This window comes from Lepisma saccharinum, assembly GCF_977018435.1.
Source record: "Lepisma saccharinum chromosome 5 unlocalized genomic scaffold, izLepSacc3.1 SUPER_5_unloc_4, whole genome shotgun sequence".
NCBI lineage: Eukaryota > Metazoa > Arthropoda > Insecta > Zygentoma > Lepismatidae > Lepisma > Lepisma saccharinum.
The window spans coordinates 409,473-424,096 of record NW_028142888.1 but is presented as its reverse complement, the minus strand read 5'-3'; positions in this window follow the sequence as shown (position 1 = coordinate 424,096).

Sequence of the window (14,624 nt, the reverse complement as noted above, 5' to 3'; positions counted from 1 at the left end):
AACCGATAGTAGATTTTGACTAGCACTTTTAAACTTACTATTCTGATTGTGGAAACATTCGAAAACTAACACCTGGTGCTCATTCTTTCTTTCAAATGCTCGTATCTCCCTTAATATTGAAGCTAGACCTTTGGTTGCGGAACCGGTCCTAACACAGGAAATGTGAATCTAATTGTGGGCGATTGTTGACATCGCCATGGAAGGTTAAAATAGCTATCTTGATTGTCGAAACATACTCAAGCTAACATAATATGAACATTTTCTTTCAAGATTTTTCAAATTTCAAAACACCATATCTCAGTTACTATAGAAGATACAGGAATGGTTTTATACTCGTTGGAATCAGATCGATGCCCTCTCTCTATTTGCGGTGAAAATTTCTTGCCAGGTGTAATATTAATACTAGGTTGCCATGGGAACCGTCCTAACAAAAATGTCTTAATTTATTTTTAACCGATTGTAGATTTTGACAAATACCTTTAAACTTACCATTCTGATTGTGGAAACATTCGAAAACTAACACATGGTGCTCATTCTTTCTTTCAAATGCTCGTATCTCCCTTAATATTGAAGCTAGACCTTTGGTTGCGGAACCGGTCCTAACACAGGAAATGTGAATCTAATTGTGGGCGATTGTTGACATCGCCATGGAAGTTTAAAATATCTATCTTGATTGTCGAAACATACTCAAGCTTACATAATATGAACATTTTCTTTCTAGATTTTTCAAATTTCAAAACCCCATATCTCAGTTACTATAGAAGATACAGGAATTGTTTTATACTCGTTGGAATCAGATCGATGCCCTCTCTCTATTTGCGGTGAAAATTTCTTGCCAGGTGTAATATTAATACTAGGTTGCCATGGGAACCGTCCTAACAAGAATGTCTTAACTTATTTATAACCGATAGTAGATTTTGACAAGCACTTTTAAACTTACTATTCTGATTGTGGAAACATTCGAAAACTAACACATGGTGCTCATTCTTTCTTTCAAATGCTCGTATCTCCCTTAATATTGAAGCTAGACCTTTGGTTGCGGAACCGGTCCTAACACAGGAAATGTGAATCTAATTGTGGGCGATTGTTGACATCGCCATGGAAGTTTAAAATATCTATCTTGATTGTCGAAACATACTCAAGCTAACATAATATGAACATTTTCTTTCTAGATTTTTCAAATTTCAAAACCCCATATCTCAGTTACTATAGAAGATACAGGAATGGTTTTATACTCGTTGGAATCAGATCGATGCCCTCTCTCTATTTGCGGTGAAAATTTCTTGCCAGGTGTAATATTAATACTAGGTTGCCATGGGAACCGTCCTAACAAAAATGTCTTAACTTATTTATAACCGATAGTAGATTTTGACTAGCACTTTTAAACTTACTATTCTGATTGTGGAAACATTCGAAAACTAACACCTGGTGCTCATTCTTTCTTTCAAATGCTCGTATCTCCCTTAATATTGAAGCTAGACCTTTGGTTGCGGAACCGGTCCTAACACAGGAAATGTGAATCTAATTGTGGGCGATTGTTGACATCGCCATGGAAGGTTAAAATAGCTATCTTGATTGTCGAAACATACTCAAGCTAACATAATATGAACATTTTCTTTCAAGATTTTTCAAATTTCAAAACACCATATCTCAGTTACTATAGAAGATACAGGAATGGTTTTATACTCGTTGGAATCAGATCGATGCCCTCTCTCTATTTGCGGTGAAAATTTCTTGCCAGGTGTAATATTAATACTAGGTTGCCATGGGAACCGTCCTAACAAAAATGTCTTAATTTATTTTTAACCGATTGTAGATTTTGACAAATACCTTTAAACTTACCATTCTGATTGTGGAAACATTCGAAAACTAACACATGGAGCTCATTCTTTCTTTCAAATGCTCGTATCTTCCTTAATATTGAAGCTAGACCTTTGTTTGCGGAACCGGTCCTAACACAGGAAATGTGAATCTAATTGTGGGCGATTGTTGACATCGCCATGGAAGTTTAAAATAGCTATCTTGATTGTCGAAACATACTCAAGCTAACATAATATGAACATTTTCTTTCTAGATTTTTCAAATTTCAAAACACCATATCTCAGTTACTATAGAAGACACAGGAATGGTTTTATACTCGTTGGAATCAGATCGATGCCCTCTCTCTATTTGCGGTGAAAATTTCTTGCCAGGTGTAATATTAATACTAGGTTGCCATGGGAACCGTCCTAACAACAATGTCTTAACTTATTTATAACCGATAGTAGATTTTGACAAGCACTTTTAAACTTACTATTCTGATTGTGGAAACATTCGAAAACTAACACATGGTGCTCATTCTTTCTTTCAAATGCTCGTATCTCCCTTAATATTGAAGCTAGACCTTTGGTTGCGGAACCGGTCCTAACACAGGAAATGTGAATCTAATTGTGGGCGATTGTTGACATCGCCATGGAAGGTTAAAATAGCTATCTTGATTGTCGAAACATACTCAAGCTAACATAATATGAACATTTTCTTTCTAGATTTTTCAAATTTCAAAACCCCATATCTCAGTTACTATAGAAGATACAGGAATGGTTTTATACTCGTTGGAATCAGATCGATGCCCTCTCTCTATTTGCGGTGAAAATTTCTTGCCAGGTGTAATATTAATACTAGGTTGCCATGGGAACCGTCCTAACAAGAATGTCTTAACTTATTTATAACCGATAGTAGATTTTGACTAGCACTTTTAAACTTACTATTCTGATTGTGGAAACATTCGAAAACTAACACCTGGTGCTCATTCTTTCTTTCAAATGCTCGTATCTCCCTTAATATTGAAGCTAGACCTTTGGTTGCGGAACCGGTCCTAACACAGGAAATGTGAATCTAATTGTGGGCGATTGTTGACATCGCCATGGAAGGTTAAAATAGCTATCTTGATTGTCGAAACATACTCAAGCTAACATAATATGAACATTTTCTTTCAAGATTTTTCAAATTTCAAAACACCATATCTCAGTTACTATAGAAGATACAGGAATGGTTTTATACTCGTTGGAATCAGATCCATGCCCTCTCTCTATTTGCGGTGAAAATTTCTTGCCAGGTGTAATATTAATACTAGGTTGCCATGGGAACCGTCCTAACAAAAATGTCTTAATTTATTTTTAACCGATTGTAGATTTTGACAAATACCTTTAAACTTACCATTCTGATTGTGGAAACATTCGAAAACTAACACATGGTGCTCATTCTTTCTTTCAAATGCTCGTATCTCCCTTAATATTGAAGCTAGACCTTTGGTTGCGGAACCGGTCCTAACACAGGAAATGTGAATCTAATTGTGGGCGATTGTTGACATCGCCATGGAAGTTTAAAATATCTATCTTGATTGTCGAAACATACTCAAGCTTACATAATATGAACATTTTCTTTCTAGATTTTTCAAATTTCAAAACCCCATATCTCAGTTACTATAGAAGATACAGGAATGGTTTTATACTCGTTGGAATCAGATCGATGCCCTCTCTCTATTTGCGGTGAAAATTTCTTGCCAGGTGTAATATTAATACTAGGTTGCCATGGGAACCGTCCTAACAAGAATGTCTTAACTTATTTATAACCGATAGTAGATTTTGACAAGCACTTTTAAACTTACTATTCTGATTGTGGAAACATTCGAAAACTAACACATGGTGCTCATTCTTTCTTTCAAATGCTCGTATCTCCCTTAATATTGAAGCTAGACCTTTGGTTGCGGAACCGGTCCTAACACAGGAAATGTGAATCTAATTGTGGGCGATTGTTGACATCGCCATGGAAGTTTAAAATATCTATCTTGATTGTCGAAACATACTCAAGCTTACATAATATGAACATTTTCTTTCTAGATTTTTCAAATTTCAAAACCCCATATCTCAGTTACTATAGAAGATACAGGAATGGTTTTATACTCGTTGGAATCAGATCGATGCCCTCTCTCTATTTGCGGTGAAAATTTCTTGCCAGGTGTAATATTAATACTAGGTTGCCATGGGAACCGTCCTAACAAGAATGTCTTAACTTATTTATAACCGATAGTAGATTTTGACAAGCACTTTTAAACTTACTATTCTGATTGTGGAAACATTCGAAAACTAACACATGGTGCTCATTCTTTCTTTCAAATGCTCGTATCTCCCTTAATATTGAAGCTAGACCTTTGGTTGCGGAACCGGTCCTAACACAGGAAATGTGAATCTAATTGTGGGCGATTGTTGACATCGCCATGGAAGTTTAAAATATCTATCTTGATTGTCGAAACATACTCAAGCTAACATAATATGAACATTTTCTTTCTAGATTTTTCAAATTTCAAAACCCCATATCTCAGTTACTATAGAAGATACAGGAATGGTTTTATACTCGTTGGAATCAGATCGATGCCCTCTCTCTATTTGCGGTGAAAATTTCTTGCCAGGTGTAATATTAATACTAGGTTGCCATGGGAACCGTCCTAACAAGAATGTCTTAACTTATTTATAACCGATAGTAGATTTTGACTAGCACTTTTAAACTTACTATTCTGATTGTGGAAACATTCGAAAACTAACACCTGGTGCTCATTCTTTCTTTCAAATGCTCGTATCTCCCTTAATATTGAAGCTAGACCTTTGGTTGCGGAACCGGTCCTAACACAGGAAATGTGAATCTAATTGTGGGCGATTGTTGACATCGCCATGGAAGGTTAAAATAGCTATCTTGATTGTCGAAACATACTCAAGCTAACATAATATGAACATTTTCTTTCAAGATTTTTCAAATTTCAAAACACCATATCTCAGTTACTATAGAAGATACAGGAATGGTTTTATACTCGTTGGAATCAGATCGATGCCCTCTCTCTATTTGCGGTGAAAATTTCTTGCCAGGTGTAATATTAATACTAGGTTGCCATGGGAACCGTCCTAACAAAAATGTCTTAATTTATTTTTAACCGATTGTAGATTTTGACAAATACCTTTAAACTTACCATTCTGATTGTGGAAACATTCGAAAACTAACACATGGTGCTCATTCTTTCTTTCAAATGCTCGTATCTCCCTTAATATTGAAGCTAGACCTTTGGTTGCGGAACCGGTCCTAACACAGGAAATGTGAATCTAATTGTGGGCGATTGTTGACATCGCCATGGAAGTTTAAAATATCTATCTTGATTGTCGAAACATACTCAAGCTTACATAATATGAACATTTTCTTTCTAGATTTTTCAAATTTCAAAACCCCATATCTCAGTTACTATAGAAGATACAGGAATGGTTTTATACTCGTTGGAATCAGATCGATGCCCTCTCTCTATTTGAGGTGAAAATTTCTTGCCAGGTGTAATATTAATACTAGGTTGCCATGGGAACCGTCCTAACAAGAATGTCTTAACTTATTTATAACCGATAGTAGATTTTGACAAGCACTTTTAAACTTACTATTCTGATTGTGGAAACATTCGAAAACTAACACATGGTGCTCATTCTTTCTTTCAAATGCTCGTATCTCCCTTAATATTGAAGCTAGACCTTTGGTTGCGGAACCGGTCCTAACACAGGAAATGTGAATCTAATTGTGGGCGATTGTTGACATCGCCATGGAAGTTTAAAATATCTATCTTGATTGTCGAAACATACTCAAGCTAACATAATATGAACATTTTCTTTCTAGATTTTTCAAATTTCAAAACCCCATATCTCAGTTACTATAGAAGATACAGGAATGGTTTTATATTCGTTGGAATCAGATCGATGCCCTCTCTCTATTTGCGGTGAAAATTTCTTGCCAGGTGTAATATTAATACTAGGTTGCCATGGGAACCGTCCTAACAAGAATGTCTTAACTTATTTATAACCGATAGTAGATTTTGACAAGCACTTTTAAACTTACTATTCTGATTGTGGAAACATTCGAAAACTAACACATGGTGCTCATTCTTTCTTTCAAATGCTCGTATCTCCCTTAATATTGAAGCTAGACCTTTGGTTGCGGAACCGGTCCTAACACAGGAAATGTGAATCTAATTGTGGGCGATTGTTGACATCGCCATGGAAGTTTAAAATATCTATCTTGATTGTCGAAACATACTCAAGCTTACATAATATGAACATTTTCTTTCTAGATTTTTCAAATTTCAAAACCCCATATCTCAGTTACTATAGAAGATACAGGAATGGTTTTATACTCGTTGGAATCAGATCGATGCCCTCTCTCTATTTGCGGTGAAAATTTCTTGCCAGGTGTAATATTAATACTAGGTTGCCATGGGAACCGTCCTAACAAGAATGTCTTAACTTATTTATAACCGATAGTAGATTTTGACAAGCACTTTTAAACTTACTATTCTGATTGTGGAAACATTCGAAAACTAACACATGGTGCTCATTCTTTCTTTCAAATGCTCGTATCTCCCTTAATATTGAAGCTAGACCTTTGGTTGCGGAACCGGTCCTAACACAGGAAATGTGAATCTAATTGTGGGCGATTGTTGACATCGCCATGGAAGTTTAAAATATCTATCTTGATTGTCGAAACATACTCAAGCTAACATAATATGAACATTTTCTTTCTAGATTTTTCAAATTTCAAAACCCCATATCTCAGTTACTATAGAAGATACAGGAATGGTTTTATACTCGTTGGAATCAGATCGATGCCCTCTCTCTATTTGCGGTGAAAATTTCTTGCCAGGTGTAATATTAATACTAGGTTGCCATGGGAACCGTCCTAACAAAAATGTCTTAACTTATTTATAACCGATAGTAGATTTTGACTAGCACTTTTAAACTTACTATTCTGATTGTGGAAACATTCGAAAACTAACACCTGGTGCTCATTCTTTCTTTCAAATGCTCGTATCTCCCTTAATATTGAAGCTAGACCTTTGGTTGCGGAACCGGTCCTAACACAGGAAATGTGAATCTAATTGTGGGCGATTGTTGACATCGCCATGGAAGGTTAAAATAGCTATCTTGATTGTCGAAACATACTCAAGCTAACATAATATGAACATTTTCTTTCAAGATTTTTCAAATTTCAAAACACCATATCTCAGTTACTATAGAAGATACAGGAATGGTTTTATACTCGTTGGAATCAGATCGATGCCCTCTCTCTATTTGCGGTGAAAATTTCTTGCCAGGTGTAATATTAATACTAGGTTGCCATGGGAACCGTCCTAACAAAAATGTCTTAATTTATTTTTAACCGATTGTAGATTTTGACAAATACCTTTAAACTTACCATTCTGATTGTGGAAACATTCGAAAACTAACACATGGTGCTCATTCTTTCTTTCAAATGCTCGTATCTTCCTTAATATTGAAGCTAGACCTTTGTTTGCGGAACCGGTCCTAACACAGGAAATGTGAATCTAATTGTGGGCGATTGTTGACATCGCCATGGAAGTTTAAAATAGCTATCTTGATTGTCGAAACACACTCAAGCTAACATAATATGAACATTTTCTTTCTAGATTTTTCAAATTTCAAAACCCCATATCTCAGTTACTATAGAAGATACAGGAATGGTTTTATACTCGTTGGAATCAGATCGATGCCCTCTCTCTATTTGCGGTGAAAATTTCTTGCCAGGTGTAATATTAATACTAGGTTGCCATGGGAACCGTCCTAACAACAATGTCTTAACTTATTTATAACCGATAGTAGATTTTGACAAGCACTTTTAAACTTACTATTCTGATTGTGGAAACATTCGAAAACTAACACATGGTGCTCATTCTTTCTTTCAAATGCTCGTATCTCCCTTAATATTGAAGCTAGACCTTTGGTTGCGGAACCGGTCCTAACACAGGAAATGTGAATCTAATTGTGGGCGATTGTTGACATCGCCATGGAAGTTTAAAATATCTATCTTGATTGTCGAAACATACTCAAGCTAACATAATATGAACATTTTCTTTCTAGATTTTTCAAATTTCAAAACCCCATATCTCAGTTACTATAGAAGATACAGGAATGGTTTTATACTCGTTGGAATCAGATCGATGCCCTCTCTCTATTTGCGGTGAAAATTTCTTGCCAGGTGTAATATTAATACTAGGTTGCCATGGGAACCGTCCTAACAAAAATGTCTTAACTTATTTATAACCGATAGTAGATTTTGACTAGCACTTTTAAACTTACTATTCTGATTGTGGAAACATTCGAAAACTAACACCTGGTGCTCATTCTTTCTTTCAAATGCTCGTATCTCCCTTAATATTGAAGCTAGACCTTTGGTTGCGGAACCGGTCCTAACACAGGAAATGTGAATCTAATTGTGGGCGATTGTTGACATCGCCATGGAAGGTTAAAATAGCTATCTTGATTGTCGAAACATACTCAAGCTAACATAATATGAACATTTTCTTTCAAGATTTTTCAAATTTCAAAACACCATATCTCAGTTACTATAGAAGATACAGGAATGGTTTTATACTCGTTGGAATCAGATCGATGCCCTCTCTCTATTTGCGGTGAAAATTTCTTGCCAGGTGTAATATTAATACTAGGTTGCCATGGGAACCGTCCTAACAAAAATGTCTTAATTTATTTTTAACCGATTGTAGATTTTGACAAATACCTTTAAACTTACCATTCTGATTGTGGAAACATTCGAAAACTAACACATGGTGCTCATTCTTTCTTTCAAATGCTCGTATCTTCCTTAATATTGAAGCTAGACCTTTGTTTGCGGAACCGGTCCTAACACAGGAAATGTGAATCTAATTGTGGGCGATTGTTGACATCGCCATGGAAGTTTAAAATAGCTATCTTGATTGTCGAAACACACTCAAGCTAACATAATATGAACATTTTCTTTCTAGATTTTTCAAATTTCAAAACACCATATCTCAGTTACTATAGAAGACACAGGAATGGTTTTATACTCGTTGGAATCAGATCGATGCCCTCTCTCTATTTGCGGTGAAAATTTCTTGCCAGGTGTAATATTAATACTAGGTTGCCATGGGAACCGTCCTAACAACAATGTCTTAACTTATTTATAACCGATAGTAGATTTTGACAAGCACTTTTAAACTTACTATTCTGATTGTGGAAACATTCGAAAACTAACACATGGTGCTCATTCTTTCTTTCAAATGCTCGTATCTCCCTTAATATTGAAGCTAGACCTTTGGTTGCGGAACCGGTCCTAACACAGGAAATGTGAATCTAATTGTGGGCGATTGTTGACATCGCCATGGAAGTTTAAAATATCTATCTTGATTGTCGAAACATACTCAAGCTTACATAATATGAACATTTTCTTTCTAGATTTTTCAAATTTCAAAACCCCATATCTCAGTTACTATAGAAGATACAGGAATGGTTTTATACTCGTTGGAATCAGATCGATGCCCTCTCTCTATTTGCGGTGAAAATTTCTTGCCAGGTGTAATATTAATACTAGGTTGCCATGGGAACCGTCCTAACAAGAATGTCTTAACTTATTTATAACCGATAGTAGATTTTGACAAGCACTTTTAAACTTACTATTCTGATTGTGGAAACATTCGAAAACTAACACATGGTGCTCATTCTTTCTTTCAAATGCTCGTATCTCCCTTAATATTGAAGCTAGACCTTTGGTTGCGGAACCGGTCCTAACACAGGAAATGTGAATCTAATTGTGGGCGATTGTTGACATCGCCATGGAAGTTTAAAATATCTATCTTGATTGTCGAAACATACTCAAGCTTACATAATATGAACATTTTCTTTCTAGATTTTTCAAATTTCAAAACCCCATATCTCAGTTACTATAGAAGATACAGGAATGGTTTTATACTCGTTGGAATCAGATCGATGCCCTCTCTCTATTTGCGGTGAAAATTTCTTGCCAGGTGTAATTTTAATACTAGGTTGCCATGGGAACCGTCCTAACAAGAATGTCTTAACTTATTTATAACCGATAGTAGATTTTGACTAGCACTTTTAAACTTACTATTCTGATTGTGGAAACATTCGAAAACTAACACATGGTGCTCATTCTTTCTTTCAAATGCTCGTATCTCCCTTAATATTGAAGCTAGACCTTTGGTTGCGGAACCGGTCCTAACACAGGAAATGTGAATCTAATAGCGGGCGATTGTTGACATCGCCATGGAAGGTTAAAATAGCTATCTTGATTGTCGAAACATACTCAAGCTAACATAATATGAACATTTTCTTTCAAGATTTTTCAAATTTCAAAACACCATATCTCAGTTACTATAGAAGATACAGGAATGGTTTTATACTCGTTGGAATCAGATCGATGCCCTCTCTCTATTTGCGGTGAAAATTTCTTGCCAGGTGTAATTTTAATACTAGGTTGCCATGGGAACCGTCCTAACAAGAATGTCTTAACTTATTTATAACCGATAGTAGATTTTGACTAGCACTTTTAAACTTACTATTCTGATTGTGGAAACATTCGAAAACTAACACATGGTGCTCATTCTTTCTTTCAAATGCTCGTATCTCCCTTAATATTGAAGCTAGACCTTTGGTTGCGGAACCGGTCCTAACACAGGAAATGTGAATCTAATTGTGGGCGATTGTTGACATCGCCATGGAAGTTTAAAATATCTATCTTGATTGTCGAAACATACTCAAGCTAACATAATATGAACATTTTCTTTCTAGATTTTTCAAATTTCAAAACCCCATATCTCAGTTACTATAGAAGATACAGGAATGGTTTTATACTCGTTGGAATCAGATCGATGCCCTCTCTCTATTTGCGGTGAAAATTTCTTGCCAGGTGTAATATTAATACTAGGTTGCCATGGGAACCGTCCTAACAAAAATGTCTTAACTTATTTATAACCGATAGTAGATTTTGACTAGCACTTTTAAACTTACTATTCTGATTGTGGAAACATTCGAAAACTAACACCTGGTGCTCATTCTTTCTTTCAAATGCTCGTATCTCCCTTAATATTGAAGCTAGACCTTTGGTTGCGGAACCGGTCCTAACACAGGAAATGTGAATCTAATTGTGGGCGATTGTTGACATCGCCATGGAAGGTTAAAATAGCTATCTTGATTGTCGAAACATACTCAAGCTAACATAATATGAACATTTTCTTTCAAGATTTTTCAAATTTCAAAACACCATATCTCAGTTACTATAGAAGATACAGGAATGGTTTTATACTCGTTGGAATCAGATCGATGCCCTCTCTCTATTTGCGGTGAAAATTTCTTGCCAGGTGTAATATTAATACTAGGTTGCCATGGGAACCGTCCTAACAAAAATGTCTTAATTTATTTTTAACCGATTGTAGATTTTGACAAATACCTTTAAACTTACCATTCTGATTGTGGAAACATTCGAAAACTAACACATGGTGCTCATTCTTTCTTTCAAATGCTCGTATCTTCCTTAATATTGAAGCTAGACCTTTGTTTGCGGAACCGGTCCTAACACAGGAAATGTGAATCTAATTGTGGGCGATTGTTGACATCGCCATGGAAGTTTAAAATAGCTATCTTGATTGTCGAAACACACTCAAGCTAACATAATATGAACATTTTCTTTCTAGATTTTTCAAATTTCAAAACACCATATCTCAGTTACTATAGAAGACACAGGAATGGTTTTATACTCGTTGGAATCAGATCGATGCCCTCTCTCTATTTGCGGTGAAAATTTCTTGCCAGGTGTAATATTAATACTAGGTTGCCATGGGAACCGTCCTAACAACAATGTCTTAACTTATTTATAACCGATAGTAGATTTTGACAAGCACTTTTAAACTTACTATTCTGATTGTGGAAACATTCGAAAACTAACACATGGTGCTCATTCTTTCTTTCAAATGCTCGTATCTCCCTTAATATTGAAGCTAGACCTTTGGTTGCGGAACCGGTCCTAACACAGGAAATGTGAATCTAATTGTGGGCGATTGTTGACATCGCCATGGAAGTTTAAAATATCTATCTTGATTGTCGAAACATACTCAAGCTTACATAATATGAACATTTTCTTTCTAGATTTTTCAAATTTCAAAACCCCATATCTCAGTTACTATAGAAGATACAGGAATGGTTTTATACTCGTTGGAATCAGATCGATGCCCTCTCTCTATTTGCGGTGAAAATTTCTTGCCAGGTGTAATATTAATACTAGGTTGCCATGGGAACCGTCCTAACAAGAATGTCTTAACTTATTTATAACCGATAGTAGATTTTGACAAGCACTTTTAAACTTACTATTCTGATTGTGGAAACATTCGAAAACTAACACATGGTGCTCATTCTTTCTTTCAAATGCTCGTATCTCCCTTAATATTGAAGCTAGACCTTTGGTTGCGGAACCGGTCCTAACACAGGAAATGTGAATCTAATTGTGGGCGATTGTTGACATCGCCATGGAAGTTTAAAATATCTATCTTGATTGTCGAAACATACTCAAGCTTACATAATATGAACATTTTCTTTCTAGATTTTTCAAATTTCAAAACCCCATATCTCAGTTACTATAGAAGATACAGGAATGGTTTTATACTCGTTGGAATCAGATCGATGCCCTCTCTCTATTTGCGGTGAAAATTTCTTGCCAGGTGTAATTTTAATACTAGGTTGCCATGGGAACCGTCCTAACAAGAATGTCTTAACTTATTTATAACCGATAGTAGATTTTGACTAGCACTTTTAAACTTACTATTCTGATTGTGGAAACATTCGAAAACTAACACCTGGTGCTCATTCTTTCTTTCAAATGCTCGTATCTCCCTTAATATTGAAGCTAGACCTTTGGTTGCGGAACCGGTCCTAACACAGGAAATGTGAATCTAATAGCGGGCGATTGTTGACATCGCCATGGAAGGTTAAAATAGCTATCTTGATTGTCGAAACATACTCAAGCTAACATAATATGAACATTTTCTTTCAAGATTTTTCAAATTTCAAAACACCATATCTCAGTTACTATAGAAGATACAGGAATGGTTTTATACTCGTTGGAATCAGATCGATGCCCTCTCTCTATTTGCGGTGAAAATTTCTTGCCAGGTGTAATTTTAATACTAGGTTGCCATGGGAACCGTCCTAACAAGAATGTCTTAACTTATTTATAACCGATAGTAGATTTTGACTAGCACTTTTAAACTTACTATTCTGATTGTGGAAACATTCGAAAACTAACACATGGTGCTCATTCTTTCTTTCAAATGCTCGTATCTCCCTTAATATTGAAGCTAGACCTTTGGTTGCGGAACCGGTCCTAACACAGGAAATGTGAATCTAATTGTGGGCGATTGTTGACATCGCCATGGAAGTTTAAAATATCTATCTTGATTGTCGAAACATACTCAAGCTAACATAATATGAACATTTTCTTTCTAGATTTTTCAAATTTCAAAACCCCATATCTCAGTTACTATAGAAGATACAGGAATGGTTTTATACTCGTTGGAATCAGATCGATGCCCTCTCTCTATTTGCGGTGAAAATTTCTTGCCAGGTGTAATATTAATACTAGGTTGCCATGGGAACCGTCCTAACAAGAATGTCTTAACTTATTTATAACCGATAGTAGATTTTGACTAGCACTTTTAAACTTACTATTCTGATTGTGGAAACATTCGAAAACTAACACCTGGTGCTCATTCTTTCTTTCAAATGCTCGTATCTCCCTTAATATTGAAGGTAGACCTTTGGTTGCGGAACCGGTCCTAACACAGGAAATGTGAATCCAATTGTGGGCGATTGTTGACATCGCCATGGAAGGTTAAAATAGCTATCTTGATTGTCGAAACATACTCAAGCTAACATAATATGAACATTTTCTTTCAAGATTTTTCAAATTTCAAAACACCATATCTCAGTTACTATAGAAGACACAGGAATGGTTTTATACTCGTTGGAATCAGATCGATGCCCTCTCTCTATTTGCGGTGAAAATTTCTTGCCAGGTGTAATATTAATACTAGGTTGCCATGGGAACCTTCCTAACAAGAATGTCTTAACTTATTTATAACCGATAGTAGATTTTGACAAGCACTTTTAAACTTACTATTCTGATTGTGGAAACATTCGAAAACTAACACATGGTGCTCATTCTTTCTTTCAAATGCTCGTATCTCCCTTAATATTGAAGCTAGACCTTTGGTTGCGGAACTGGTCCTAACACAGGAAATGTGAATCTAATTGTGGGCGATTGTTGACATCGCCATGGAAGTTTAAAATATCTATCTTGATTGTCGAAACATACTCAAGCTTACATAATATGAACATTTTCTTTCTAGATTTTTCAAATTTCAAAACCCCATATCTCAGTTACTATAGAAGATACAGGAATGGTTTTATACTCGTTGGAATCAGATCGATGCCCTCTCTCTATTTGCGGTGAAAATTTCTTGCCAGGTGTAATATTAATACTAGGTTGCCATGGGAACCGTCCTAACAAGAATGTCTTAACTTATTTATAACCGATAGTAGATTTTGACAAGCACTTTTAAACTTACTATTCTGATTGTGGAAACATTCGAAAACTAACACATGGTGCTCATTCTTTCTTTCAAATGCTCGTATCTCCCTTAATATTGAAGCTAGACCTTTGGTTGCGGAACCGGTCCTAACACAGGAAATGTGAATCTAATTGTGGGCGATTGTTGACAT